The 13,194-nt window shown below is 37.4% G+C and overlaps 1 protein-coding gene across 2 annotated transcripts in view; it reads left to right on the top strand.

The window, feature by feature from the left end:
- Window positions 1-906: 906 nt before the first annotated feature.
- The window catches only part of LOC119779004 (metabotropic glutamate receptor 4-like), a 283,302-nt gene continuing 271,014 nt past the window's right edge, over window positions 907-13,194 (top strand). Inside the window, exon 1 of one of the 2 annotated variants that reach the window (XR_005280165.1) lies at window positions 907-1,462. The gene's annotated coding sequence lies outside the window, so the exon portion shown is untranslated. The remainder of the gene's footprint in view (window positions 1,463-13,194) is intronic. The other variant, XM_038278501.1, reaches the window with a different exon arrangement.

Here is a 13,194-nt window from a genome sequence, read left to right as displayed (position 1 = left end):
GATAAACTCTACAAATTCTCAAGGGGAAGATGAGTTTTTGATGCATTACCTAAACCTTTAAGGAGGATGCATGCCAGAACCTACATTTTGCTGGGTAGTCATACTGATTAATGTTTGGCACACAAAAACAATACATTTTAGAGATGATTTTGTCCCTCGTTAAAGACATAAAGATTTGTACTATTCTTAATGAGCTTTGCAGGAACTGGACCCCGAATTACCTCAATGAAGCTTGAGGCAGCCCTTCCCAGCAATCTCTATTTAAATGAAAGATAAAAAAAATTGTTTTCCGTTTTTCTGGAAATATACTGTTGTATAAAAATGGAAAAGGTTCTTTAAAATAGCATTAGGTATTTTTTAGCCTAGCTTTATTAAAAATTTATTTCACTATTAAGAAAACAAATATATTGTGTGCAATGCAACATCTGCAGTATGGTTGTGAAACTGTGTCCAGTGCATTTGGGTATTATACACTTACAAAACACTAACCTATAGTATCCAGATTGAGTTTTCGCACTCAATGATTGGACTTGATATGTTCGTCATGGTTTACGCACAGCATGCTTTGAGACTCAACATACTGCAGCGGCAGCACCTGTGACGTGTTTGACGACCCACAATCGTCAGAGTGGAAAGAAAAGAAGCCTTATTTTTGTCAGGAATAAAAAAAGAGGATAACTAATTTAAATCTCTCAACTCTGGACATATTTGCATGAGCTGGGCCATTTCCAAACCCCGTTGTTTTCACGCTCAGGCACTTTAGATAGCCCCAATGCATCCTTAAGATTGACAAATGCAACATCTTACAATGAGGTCCGATGCTGCTGGGGAGTTGGTGGCACGAAGTGCGCAAATCACTGTCAAAATTGAGCATTTTTATGTTGCATGTCTGCTAGTGATTGAAACGCAGCGAGTATGACCCTCATATGCTGCAGTTGTTCAAACATTCTCCCATTTATCGATGCCATGTTTTCTCTCTGATGAAGGCGGTGGGTTGGGATTGCATTTAACATCAATCACATCCAGTGCAAGGAGCGCATACAGTCTTCAGTCTATCAGCTGGAGAGTGTATGCTCTCGCCTCGGGTATGCGCTTATTTGCTGTTTTATCCAGTAAAACAAAAGAAAAATCTGATGCCGTTTTGACTGAAGAAGCGTTGGAGACTGCTACTACCGGAGCTGTCCTTTATTTCCTACTCGAACAAAGCCTGAAGTTGGGACTTGAGGAGTTTTCAGCACCACTTTTCCGTGGACAGCGCTCGCAATGAGTCCGGGAGATCGACGCAGTCTCGTAACGCGTTTGGATTTCCGCTTAATATTATTTAGCAACAGTGTTTTCTCACTGAAAACACAACCGTAGTTGTTCGGGAAATCTTGTTTTCTCTTATACCAACATTAAAAAAACGAGTTGTTCCTTGGATACGGGTCCTTCCACGTACATTTGTATTGAGCATGAAAGCTGGGTAAGTAGAGCAAAATTTACTGTAGTTAAATGTTTAGAAAACACTGTGACTCTTACTAAATGCTAAAGCATATATTTGATGGGGTTAACGTTACTTGTCACTTGGGTAATATGCCAATATCCAAAGCATTTGAATTTTTTTTTTTTTTTTTTTGAAGTGATAAACAGTTGAGTGATTGGGATCAGTTTTGCAAAGTAAACCCGCGCATAGCGTTTAAAATCTGTACAACGCCCTGGCCTGTTAACGTATTGTTGTTTTATTTGTGTTATTTTTGTTTTCTACGTGTGAAGCTTTATGCGTGGTGCTCTGTGCCTCTCTGTGCCGCAGAGGCGCCTGAAGTCTCGCAAAATATGATAAAAGAATAACTCAACGTGGAAACTGCTGCAGCCGCGGGGTTTAATATAATTATAGTTGAGGTTCTCATTAACCGTGAATTAATTTTTTTATTTGTTTATTTATCTTTTATGTAATTTTTTTTCATGAACCGATCCCGATTGGTTCCAAGGGCGCAACCAGCCGCTTTATGTTATTCAGCTGCACCCCAAAGATTCATCTCATCCCCCCGCCCCTACTTCTCTCCTCGGGTCCCCCCTCTCAGCCCCATGAACAAGTTGAATCACGCTGAGGGTAGGGGGACGCCGGGAAGCACGGGGTATCCTCACCCTTGGGCACCCTGTCGTGCTCGGTTGGTATTCTCTTTGCTTTGAGTCTGCTGGAGCTGAAGGTTTGCATGGCACTGTGGATGTGCAGATGTGCAGCCTTGACCATGCAAGCCCAACATAATAAGAAGCTAGTCCTGCACACCGCAGCGATAACTTAATGGGCATGCATGGCTGTTTCTTAAATGCTGCTAAGGTTTCTATTATGCCCCAATTTGCTTATCTAAAGGCATGTAACTAAGAGCTGGAGGTCATTTCAGGGTTCATAAAATGAGTAAATACCTGACACACAAGGAAACCCTGGTTTTAATACTTGTTTCCATTTTGAGCTGCTCCCCGGGGCCTTTTTGCAGGGCCACAGATTAGCTTTGTGCTGTAGAGCTCTCACAGGTTCTATTCATGGCAGGGGGTTGCTATGATTACAGCCAAATATGCTATTGTATGCATTCCCTCTGAACTTCCAGACTAAGGGGGCTATGCTCTTCATATCAGTGTGTAATTATCTCAGAAGTGAGACTCAGCACAAAAGGGCTTTTAATTTAACCTCGTCCAGGTTTTGAGCTCTCATGAGGTGGATTTTCTGTCTTAAGTTGGGTTTTTCTTGTTGTGATGTTTTTGAGTGACTGATAGCCTACCTGGCTTTTGCAACAAAGCGTGCTTAAGAATTCTCCTCTGGAGAAGGATTGAGGGAAATACTTGGGGTGTAGAATGTGTAGCTGGCAGGGAAGCTTTTTCATCCAGCCTTAGATTTACTTTGCCAAGCTTTGCTTTGCTTATCTTGTCATTTGAGTTAGTTTAGCAAGTGCAGACTCAGCAAATGAGACCTATGCTTTGGCTGATGCAAAGTTATCTCTAATATGTCATGTGCTTGAATTTAAGCAGCTATGAAGAGATACTGTAGCACAGTCTCATTCTCTGTTTAATAATACAGGAGAACTCAGCAGCACACTGTGGAATAGCTAGCCTGCAAAATTCAGACTATACATTTCATTCTACTAGCAAAGGGTCAAACAATGAATGCATTGCATTTATTTCGCAGAAACTATGATGATCAAAGTGTCTGAAATCTCTTTAGGAGAAAAGGGGGTGTTTGATCCTGCTTTTCAGTCTTCAGACAGATTTCCAAGCAGTCAAATATTTCACACTAGCTACAGATCTTTCAGACAGACTACAACAAGCAAATATGTACACTGTTTCCCAAAACAGACCTGTGGTCAAATTCCCCACAGACCTGTTTTGTTCCCCTTTTACAAAAGCTTGTGGGGGAAAATGTGTGCACAGAGCGTTGAGCCCAGGTTCCAGCTTCATCCTCCTCCTGGCAGACGCCATCTGTTCACCGAGGGAGGTTTTCCAAACAGTTCCATATACCGGTAATAAAGACAGACGACATGGGGAACATGGCTGATGTAACTTGCTCTGTCATAAGTGGTACCCTAAATAGTGGGAATATAAGAAAAAATCAGAAATGATCAACATGCTGCTTTCACATCTTTCTGATTGTTCATATAGACAACACAATATGTGCAAAATAGTTTTTTTCATTGCATTTTGAGTTATATCTTTCCTGCTGAAAGATTATCTTTTAAAATATATATGTTTGTTTTTATTGCTTGTGTTACTGTCTTTACATAGACATTAAATTAACCTATTATGTATGATAATGAGCATTTTACATTCAGAGAGATGAATTCTATTCTTGGGTTAATGGAAAGTGTTTGTAATTTTAACAAGATATCACCTATAAGCAGACAGCATTTTATCTTAATGTTCCAGTTTATTATTGTGTATGCATCTAAATGTGAAAAAGCAACTGGTATACATTGGACTTTCATTTAGCAGTTTAATGTCAGTAATAAATGCAGGGTTTGTCAGTTGCAATCAAATAGTAGTTTCTGCTGATTAGATGGATCCTCCCACACACCACAGTTTTAATTCTTTTAAATCATTTATTTTATAATAACATCAAAATAACTGGAATTATCAATATTGACAGGAAAACATCAACAGAAAAGATGCCAATGGGTGATGTTGTGTGTTTCCTGAGTCATCACAGACATAGATTCTTCCTGGAGCGGCATTGTGTGAAATGGAGTGTGAAATGAGTGCACTTAACATCCTTGCAGTGGATTATGCGCATTATCTTACACAAGGGTTTGAAACCATTTTAGCTCCTGCCCATAAATCTACCATCCGCTAAAATTCACCTTCAAGTTTTTTCAATGATTCGTCATGTGAGGTTTTTTTTTCATTTTTTTCAGTCAGTTCATGCTCAGACATCCAAACTGAAATGCCTTCAAATAACTCTTGAGCCTCATAGTTGACTTTACTGAAACACTTTTTTACACGGTTCTTATTTCCTTTCCTCTTTGTTTTGTTTCTCAATTATGAGTGAATATAATATATACACAAAACACTTAATAATCCTGCATTTCCTCGTTTGTAGAACTTTGCAGATTCAAGCATATATATTTTCTTACATACAAATGGTAAGGTAGCCATGCAGGAGTATGTACATTGAAATTTTTTTCACACCATTTGAAAAACCCCATGTTGTGATGTTAGAAGCAAAGGTTCAAATTTTTTAAATAATTTGATAGACCAACACATTGTAGCATATAATGTGAAGTAGAAAGATAGGTAGCTTCAAGAACTTTCCGCAAACAAATCTAAAAACTGCGGCATGTATTCCTTTTAAGAAGCACTGATTTAACAATTTGCAGAATTCTTTTAATGTATTAAAGTCGGAACTCTTAATGCATTTGTACCAGCTTAGCACATCCAGATGTTCTCATTTTTACATTTTCCATTTTGCAAAACAGGCCAAACTCAATCAGATTTGATGAATAACACCTGGGAAGGGAGCAACAGTCTTGGAGGATGTGCAATCCTCATGAAACTTGACACCTCTTGTTTTACAGACATGGGAAACTGGCAACACAGATGGTGAGAACTTGAAGTCACACTGTATCATGAGTCTTTAAATACATTCCATTTAAACCCATACCAAACTTTAATTATGTTTTGCCTTCACTACAAGCATTCAAAACTGTACTATTATTCATACTGCTGCTGATGGAGCCATACCTATAGATCAGAGCTTGTTACATAAATACAAGGTCTATGAGCCAGTTAAAATCATAAATTAATGTCTGCAAAAAAACAAAACAACTTAAGTCTGCACAATATTTGAAAGTTGTCTGAACAACATTTAAATATCATTGTGAAGCTGGTGCATGATGCTGTGTGATGAATGGACTGAAACTGCACAAGGCTCTTGCAAGAGAACTAGTTTTCAGGGATTACCAATATTTTCTGACCCATTAAGGTGACTAGCTAATATACCAGGTTAGACTATTTAGAATATTGCTCCATTGTATTGGAGAGACCGATCCACTAGACCAACTCCATCCCTGTTTAATCACAGCCGTTAAACCAAAAAAAGTCAGTGTGCTTCTTGACTCCAATGTAGGAAAAATTGAATGGTAGCTAGGTGCACAGTTCTGAAGAACCATAAAAAAAACTGGATAACCAGCTCTTTGGGGTATCTAATGATTATCATCTGCAAGATATTGATTTATTTCAGCTATTTTCAGCTATCGAGTGATTAAGGAGCTGTTTAAGCAGCAGGCAACAATAGGTGATTATTAGTCATCATGATAGACATTACTTATGGGTTCCCCTAGGAGTCAGTATTTAAACCACTGCTTTTTATTCTATCTAAAAGCCACATATGTAAGGTTACAAAAGTATTAAAATTTGTCTTGTTTGCCTATGATACATATGTTTTACGTAAAGGTACAGGTGAGTGTTTACAGGAGCTCTTGGATGATATCAAACCAGAAATAAAAAAGCTAAAAACTGGTGTGACGATAACAAATTGTCATTGGATCTGGAAAACAATTAAGTTCAAAGTTATTTGAAAATTAAAGAGGAAATCTAGATGTGAAAGTCTTAATGGACGGGGGTAAAGGTGGAACAAGAAAATTATGAAAAAAATTCTGGGGTGTGAATTTTTAATACTAGATCTGCTAGAAGCCTCACATCAAATATGTTCAGACTAAACCATCCATCCATCCATCCATCCATCCATCCATCCATCCATCCATCCATCCATCCATCCATCCATCCATCCATCCATCCATCCATCCATCCATCCATCCATCCATCCATCCATCCATCCATCCATCCATCCATCCATCCATCCATTCTTCTGCTTTTCCGGGGTCGGGTTGCAGGGATAGCAGCTTCGGCAGGGAGGCCCAGACTTCCCTCTCCCCAGCCGCTTTGGCCAGCTCCTCCAGGGGAATCCCAAGGCATTCCCAGGCCAGTCGAGATACATAGCCTAGTCCCTTGAGCGTGTCCTGGGTCTCCCCCCGGGTTTCCTCCCATCAATAAGTAATTGCAATCATTAAAGCACAACATTTTCTGAATGCTAAAGTTATATACATTCTCTACCATTCACAGATTTTTCTATATCTTAGTTTTTACCTAGAAGTATAGGGAACACTTACTATACAGACATCACTCAAACAGCTATGCGTGTTGCAGGAAAGAACCATTATCATCATAAAGGTATTCCTGCTAAATAATTCTGCTTCAGAGTTTCAAACCTCAGCTTTACTAAAATGTAGAAATAAACAGCTACCAGACAGCACAAAGACTTTTTGGTGAGATAAAGGCATGGTAAAATTATAGGGATATATTTCAATATCGTATATGATTGAATACGCACGAAAATAACAGGCAATTTAAAAATGTGAAAGTCTGGAACAAACTAGTGTTGAATTAAACCAAGCATGTCCAAGCATGTGTCTGTCTAAGAAAAGGTGCAAACTGGTTGTCTTAAAAAGATGTAAGATGGATGAAGAGCGGTAAACATCAATGCAAACTATTAGGAATGTTAACTCTTAGGAACTGTACATGAGTATGTGTATGTTTATATTTATAAAGATCTTTTTTTTTTCTTGCTCACTTAGTTGACTTCTGAGTAGTATGAAATCTGGAGTAACGTGGGAATTAGAAAAGTGTTGATAATTTATTAATACAAAAGGCATATTCAGGTAAAGAATTGTGAGATATTCAAGTAAAAAAAAGAAAAAAAAAGAAAAAGCAGCAGCCAATTTATAGAATAATTGAATAGCTGTGTAAAAAGCATTTTCAGAACAGGTGAAAAGACTGTCAAATAGTCATTACCATTTGTAGTCATTGACAAAGACTCATTGGCCTTGTTTAAAAGCAGCAAACATCACAAAGTCTAAAAGCAGCTTGGAGGAAGGAACTGTAGAAACGTTTCTCCAGGATCCAAGAGTCCGACACCAAATTAGGAGAGTGACGGCTTAGTGCTTAGGGCATTGCGCTTAGAATCCAGAGGGTCTGAGTTCAAGACCCACTCCCAGAGACTGCCACTGTGGCTCCCTGAGCAAAGATCCTTAACCTCACACTGCTCCCCAGGCGCCGCACGATGGCAGCACACTGCTCCCCAAAGGGATGGGTTAAATGCAGAGAGTTAACTTTGTTGCTCTGTACTTTTGACAGCGTAATGAAAATAAAAGCGGGAAAAAAAGAGCTCTCCCGCTGTAAAACAAATTGCTGCGTTTGGTGAGAGACATTGTTCAACAGTGGTGCTATTTTCTGACAGGCCTTCTGTCACCGGCCAGTTCTGTCTGAAGTTTTCTTCTGTGTCCAAGAGGCTTATCCAGCTGTGGAAAATGCTAGACAGAGCTGCCTATGTCTCTTAGTTTTTTCCACCACTTCTTATAAAGTACAGATTGGTTTAGTTCCGTATTAATGGTTATCCTGCTGACAGATTTTCCCACCTGAGCTGTGGGTCTTTACACCTGTTACACAGTTACAATGGACCTCTTCACTACTCCTATTAATGCTCTTCTTGCTTAGCCTGCTCATTTAGATACATGGAAATAACTAGGTAGGTCTATATATTTGCTGTATTATTTTCCAGATGATGAATTGAATAGGAATTTGCAAGATTTTTTAAAGTTTGAGATATTGCTCAATTTTTTGTTCTCGACAACATTTCCTTTCTATTGTGCTCTCTGGTTTTCATGGTGCTATTTATTCATTACTGCTCTCTACCAAACATCTAAAGCCTTTAAAGAACAGCTACATTTAAACTAAGATTAGATTAAATTTAGGAGGATTATTTATCGTTTAGGTGACTTCTGAATCTTGATGGAATTGGCTGAATACAAATACCCGCTGCACTCAGATTATTTTTTCCCCTGCGTTTTTATTGTCATTACACTGTCAGAAGTACAGATCAACGAAATTAACTCTCTGCATTTAAAACATCCCATTGGGGAGCAGTGGGCTGCCATTGTGCGGCACCCGGGGTTAATGTGGGGTTAAGGGTCTTGCTCAGGAACACAGATTGGGGAGTGGGGCTCAAACTCAGAACCTCAGGATTGAAAGCCCTATGCCCTAACCACTAGGCTGCCACTCCTCAAAGCAGGCATTGATTAGAGTGAATGGTCTTGCCTAAGGACCCACATGGCAGCTCATTCCCCGCAGCTGGGATACAAACCCTGTATGGTTTGCAGGACGGGTGACTTACCACTTCAGCTTGCCAGCCACTTTTATAAATAATTTTATTATCAATATTGAGTTGCCCCTTTTGATTCCATCTAAATAGTTAATCACTATTTTGTGTGGCTCTATCACACAAAAGCTAAAGTACATTAAAGTTTTTGGGTGTAAAAAATGTGAAAAGGTATGAATACTTTTGGCAGGGCCCAGTGCAACCTGTAATTTTTTAGAGTTTATGTCCCTATGACTAATAGCTGGTTATTATTTATACAGCTGTAGCTGCTGGAGGATAAAGTATTGGCTTGAACTACTTAATATGCAGTTTTACACACAGGGCACTTCTGTTTCTCATTTCCTGTCTCATTAGGAATCCCCTGAATAACTGTCTTACCATCATAGGGAAAAGAAAAAAAACTAGAACAGAGATACATTTCATTTTCTTTTTCCTTGATCTCAATTATCTATGAATCCCAGGTATCCATGAAAGATTCTAACAATTTTGAATAAGTTTAGAAAAATAATCAATATGTGTAATTTATTTGTAGAATGTTGCTTTTCTAGGAAGATGATAAGAACTTATTGACACAATAGAACTTTAGCTGTCAGATCACATAAAATGGCAAAAATATGAATGCTTAGTTTGTGGATTCAAAGTTTTTAATTCAACATTCTTTAAAATCAAACTGTTATCAAACTGTTTTCAGACTGGAATCAAACTGTTAAAAGCATAGTCTTTTGATATTTTGTAGCTTGATGTTAATTATAAGAGATGATACCATAAATTATGGGGAGATTAAATGCAATATTTAAGTTCGAAGGTCAAAAAAGTAAAATGATTTTAAATTTTATCAGATTTTTTTGTGCCTTTAACTTCAGTGTAACCCATAACCAAATAACCACCTGTGTTCAAACAAAGGGTGCTACTTTGAAATTCCTGTACTGTGCAAATATATATACCTGAACCACCCCCCCAAAAAAATGTGTATATATATATATATATATATATATATATATATATAATTATGTATTTTATGAAAATCTGTGTCTGATGTTTTTTTTTTTTTTTTTCAGAGGAAATTCTCTTTGTACCAATGTCATACACATATACAGCCAGCGCTAACCCCATCACAGAGTAGAAATGGATATCACTTTCAATTTTACTTTCCCAGCCTAAGTGGCCTCAGCAGGCCACAATGGTGCAGGAAAAATACAGCATTTTGAGTAAAAAGGACAGCCAAGATCACTGCTAGAACCGCAATTTAAAAAAAAAAATGGTGCAATAGGTAGCTGCATTCATCTGCCCACAGGTCTAACTTTGCTGGAAATGAGTCGAGCATGGTCGCTTTTCCTTCTCTGAGGGGGCTACAAGGAAACATTATGCTCAAAACTCCACAAACTCTGCAGTAGAGACAGATGAAAAGAGTGGAGAGTAAATGGAAATGCAACCTTTTCTGGCAGCGTATCACACTGGAATGTGTAAAAAAACAGCTAGAGTTTGACATGTCTGTCAGTATGTGTGTATATAATTTTATATGGCATAACTTTTAGGATGATATTGAATGAAATAGAATGGAATGAAAAATTAATATATATTGAGTAGAATTCTGAATATATGCAATTAATATTCTAAATACCTTGCATGGCAGTCTTTCTAACAGCAAGAAGTTGTGGAATTTTCATATAAATTAGGACATATGCATGCTTTGTTTCACAAAAATTTCTAAGTATATGATACTTTAAACTTTTTTCGTTAACGTATAAACTTTATTTCAAAAGGGACAGGGTTCAATTAAAAAATTTATGTCGCCATTCCATGCATATTACCATGATACATTATATCAGTAACTTGCATCTGCAGTCTCAAGTCTAAATTGTAGTTTTAGTGATACAGCATTGTATCTAATAAATAGTCACATATGCTATTTATTTCTTAACATAACAGAAAAGTTTAACCTGAACACTTAAAGAAAGCTAATGATAATTTCAACAACATATAATGCATGAGCCTTCTTTAATACCCAAGGACATTCTTGTGTATTTGGCAAGTATATTTAAAAGCATGTTCTTACATAAAGGACAAGGATGCAGTTTGGTAGTTATTCAATATGAACTGAGCATACTTGATGTCAATGATCAGCTTTTTCCCAGAGGTTTAAGAAACTGTCTTGTTTTATTTACTAGCTGGCTCGGTGCTCGTCAGCCTGGCTGTGTGTTTCCTGGACGGGGCCGCCTTTTGCAGCTGCTTTTTGTGTCTCTGCTTCTGTCTCTTTAAACCCCAGTCAGCCTCGGCAAATGGCCACTCACACTGAGCCTGGTTCTGCTGGAGGTTTCTTCCTGTTAAAAGGGAGTTTTTCCTCTTCACTGTCGCTACAAGCATGCTTAGTGTGAGGGATTGTATTTGAGTCAATGAGTCAATGCAATCAACTGGTTTTCCTTAGATAGAAAACTCTGAATCAATTTGACTGTATGATGTGGTTGAACCGTAAAGTGCCTTGAGATGACTTGTGTGGTGAAATGGCGCTATATAAATAAACCGAATTGAATTGAATCTTATTTTCGAAGTGGCTATTTCTATATTTATAATCAGATAGAACATTAATGAAAAAAGGAAAAAAATTCAAAAATCTGATAGTAGTAGCATGCTAAAAAGATAATGAGCTAAATTTGTTTTGTATCTTAAAAAAAAAGCTTTTCCAAAAATGGTGCTTTTAGAATGATAGTACCGGTACCTTAATCACACACACACACAAAAAAAACCTTTGAAAGATTAGATAAAATTATTTTTTTTTTTTGGTTTAACTGACAAATAATAGTTGATGCTGGACAGCTAGAGCAATACAGTTTGCTAATTGCTTCCACTCCTTAGATTTGCACTGAGTCGATATGATTGAAAAATTTTAATAATTGTTTTTACCAACCTGCATCTGGCCAGGGTTGTTGCTTAACAACTGCACGATTCATTTACAATAAGCACTAAACATCTATAAACATTCATTTAGGAAAAAAAAAACTGCTTTTATCAGCAGTTTAACTCATTTTCAGATGCTAACAAAAACACAGAAACAATGTTTTTTAGGAAAACTCTATTATGCAAACAAAAACACATAATTAGTCATGGAGTAGATGATACCTTGCCTGTCTAATCGTTACTAAATATTCATATGATAAAAGACAATAAGTAGAAAGTGGCAGAATGTGAAGAATAAGAAGAGGATCACAAAGAGCTGGCAAAGTGCATCCAAAAGTGGAACTGTTTTCTGTCTGATTGACCAGGAACCATAAAACAAAATAAAGTTCACTCTGCACTATGTCAGGTTCACATTAACATGCAACCTCAGGAAAATTGATGCTTTGTGTACAATGAAATACCGAAATACTTGATCATGTTCATTATGGGGTACTATATATGAATATTTCTCTCATCACAAACTGTTAGCAAGACAAATAATATCAACAGGGTTTGTAGAGAATTTTTTTGGCAAAGCAGATTTTAAAAATATATAAGCTTAATTAAAAAAGAGCCAACTTTATAGATTTTATATTCAGGTACCTGCATTTATTCCCCGCATACCTACAAATGTTTTTTTTTTTATCTCACTTTGGAATGCCACAAAAAAATATGGGGTAGCAGAAAAATGACAGAGTACAACTGAGATAACGGGAGGAGAATGAAAAATCCCATTCCAGCTGCCTGCTTAGCTTAGCTCTGAATTTCCAGCTTGCTTAAAAAGTATAACCATCGACTGTACAGTTTATGGACTTTCTCCATCCATTTTTGTATGAATGTCCGCATCAGTGTAGTGTGGCATGGATATTATCAGCTTGTGACTCTGCTTGGGTGTTGAGGGTGACCAGGTTGCTTTAATAGAGGCTTTCTGCTTGTCTGCATTGCTGGCTCTGAAGTGTCTCGTCTTCCTTTTTTACCCCGTGCACCACAGATTCTTTATGGGGTTTAGGTCAACCATGGGTGTTGGCCATTTAAGCACATGATTCGAGGGTCATTTAGTTGTTATTTGTACTTTTGGCAGTTCTAGCTGGTGCCAAATCTGGAAAAGATGTTCAGTGGTCAAGGAAAAGGTGAGGTACATCCTGGACAGCTTCCCAGTTCATTAGACAATTTTTATATGCATTTTTTAGAACGTTAATTTAATCTTCCAGAGCTGTTCATTTTCACATAGCGATTGTAGATTTTAAATACAGTAGTTTACTTAAAGAGACTGGTCATGTTATAAGGGTAGATATTTTTAATTCCTTTCAGACTTTGTTTTCTTTCTCCTCTATTTTCCCTTATTTATTACAAAATCAAAACCCTTTTTAGAATTTTATTAGTTTCTTAGATATGTTTTGTCTGTTAAAAAAAGGTAAAAGAAAATAAGACACATTGGTTACATTGGTTTTATATACAAAATGGTTTCCTAGTAGCTTCAGTGAGGATTCACACATTAGTGGTGGCACGGAGAGTAAATGGGTGACTTGAGATTGTTCTCTGGTGAATTCACATTCAGACTTATAGATTAAGGCAGATGTAAC

Source organism: Cyprinodon tularosa, unplaced genomic scaffold, assembly GCF_016077235.1.
Source record: "Cyprinodon tularosa strain WSP-4 unplaced genomic scaffold, ASM1607723v1 ctg141, whole genome shotgun sequence".
Classification (NCBI taxonomy): Eukaryota; Metazoa; Chordata; class Actinopteri; order Cyprinodontiformes; family Cyprinodontidae; genus Cyprinodon; species Cyprinodon tularosa.
This window is presented reverse-complemented; position numbering and strand designations above follow the sequence as displayed.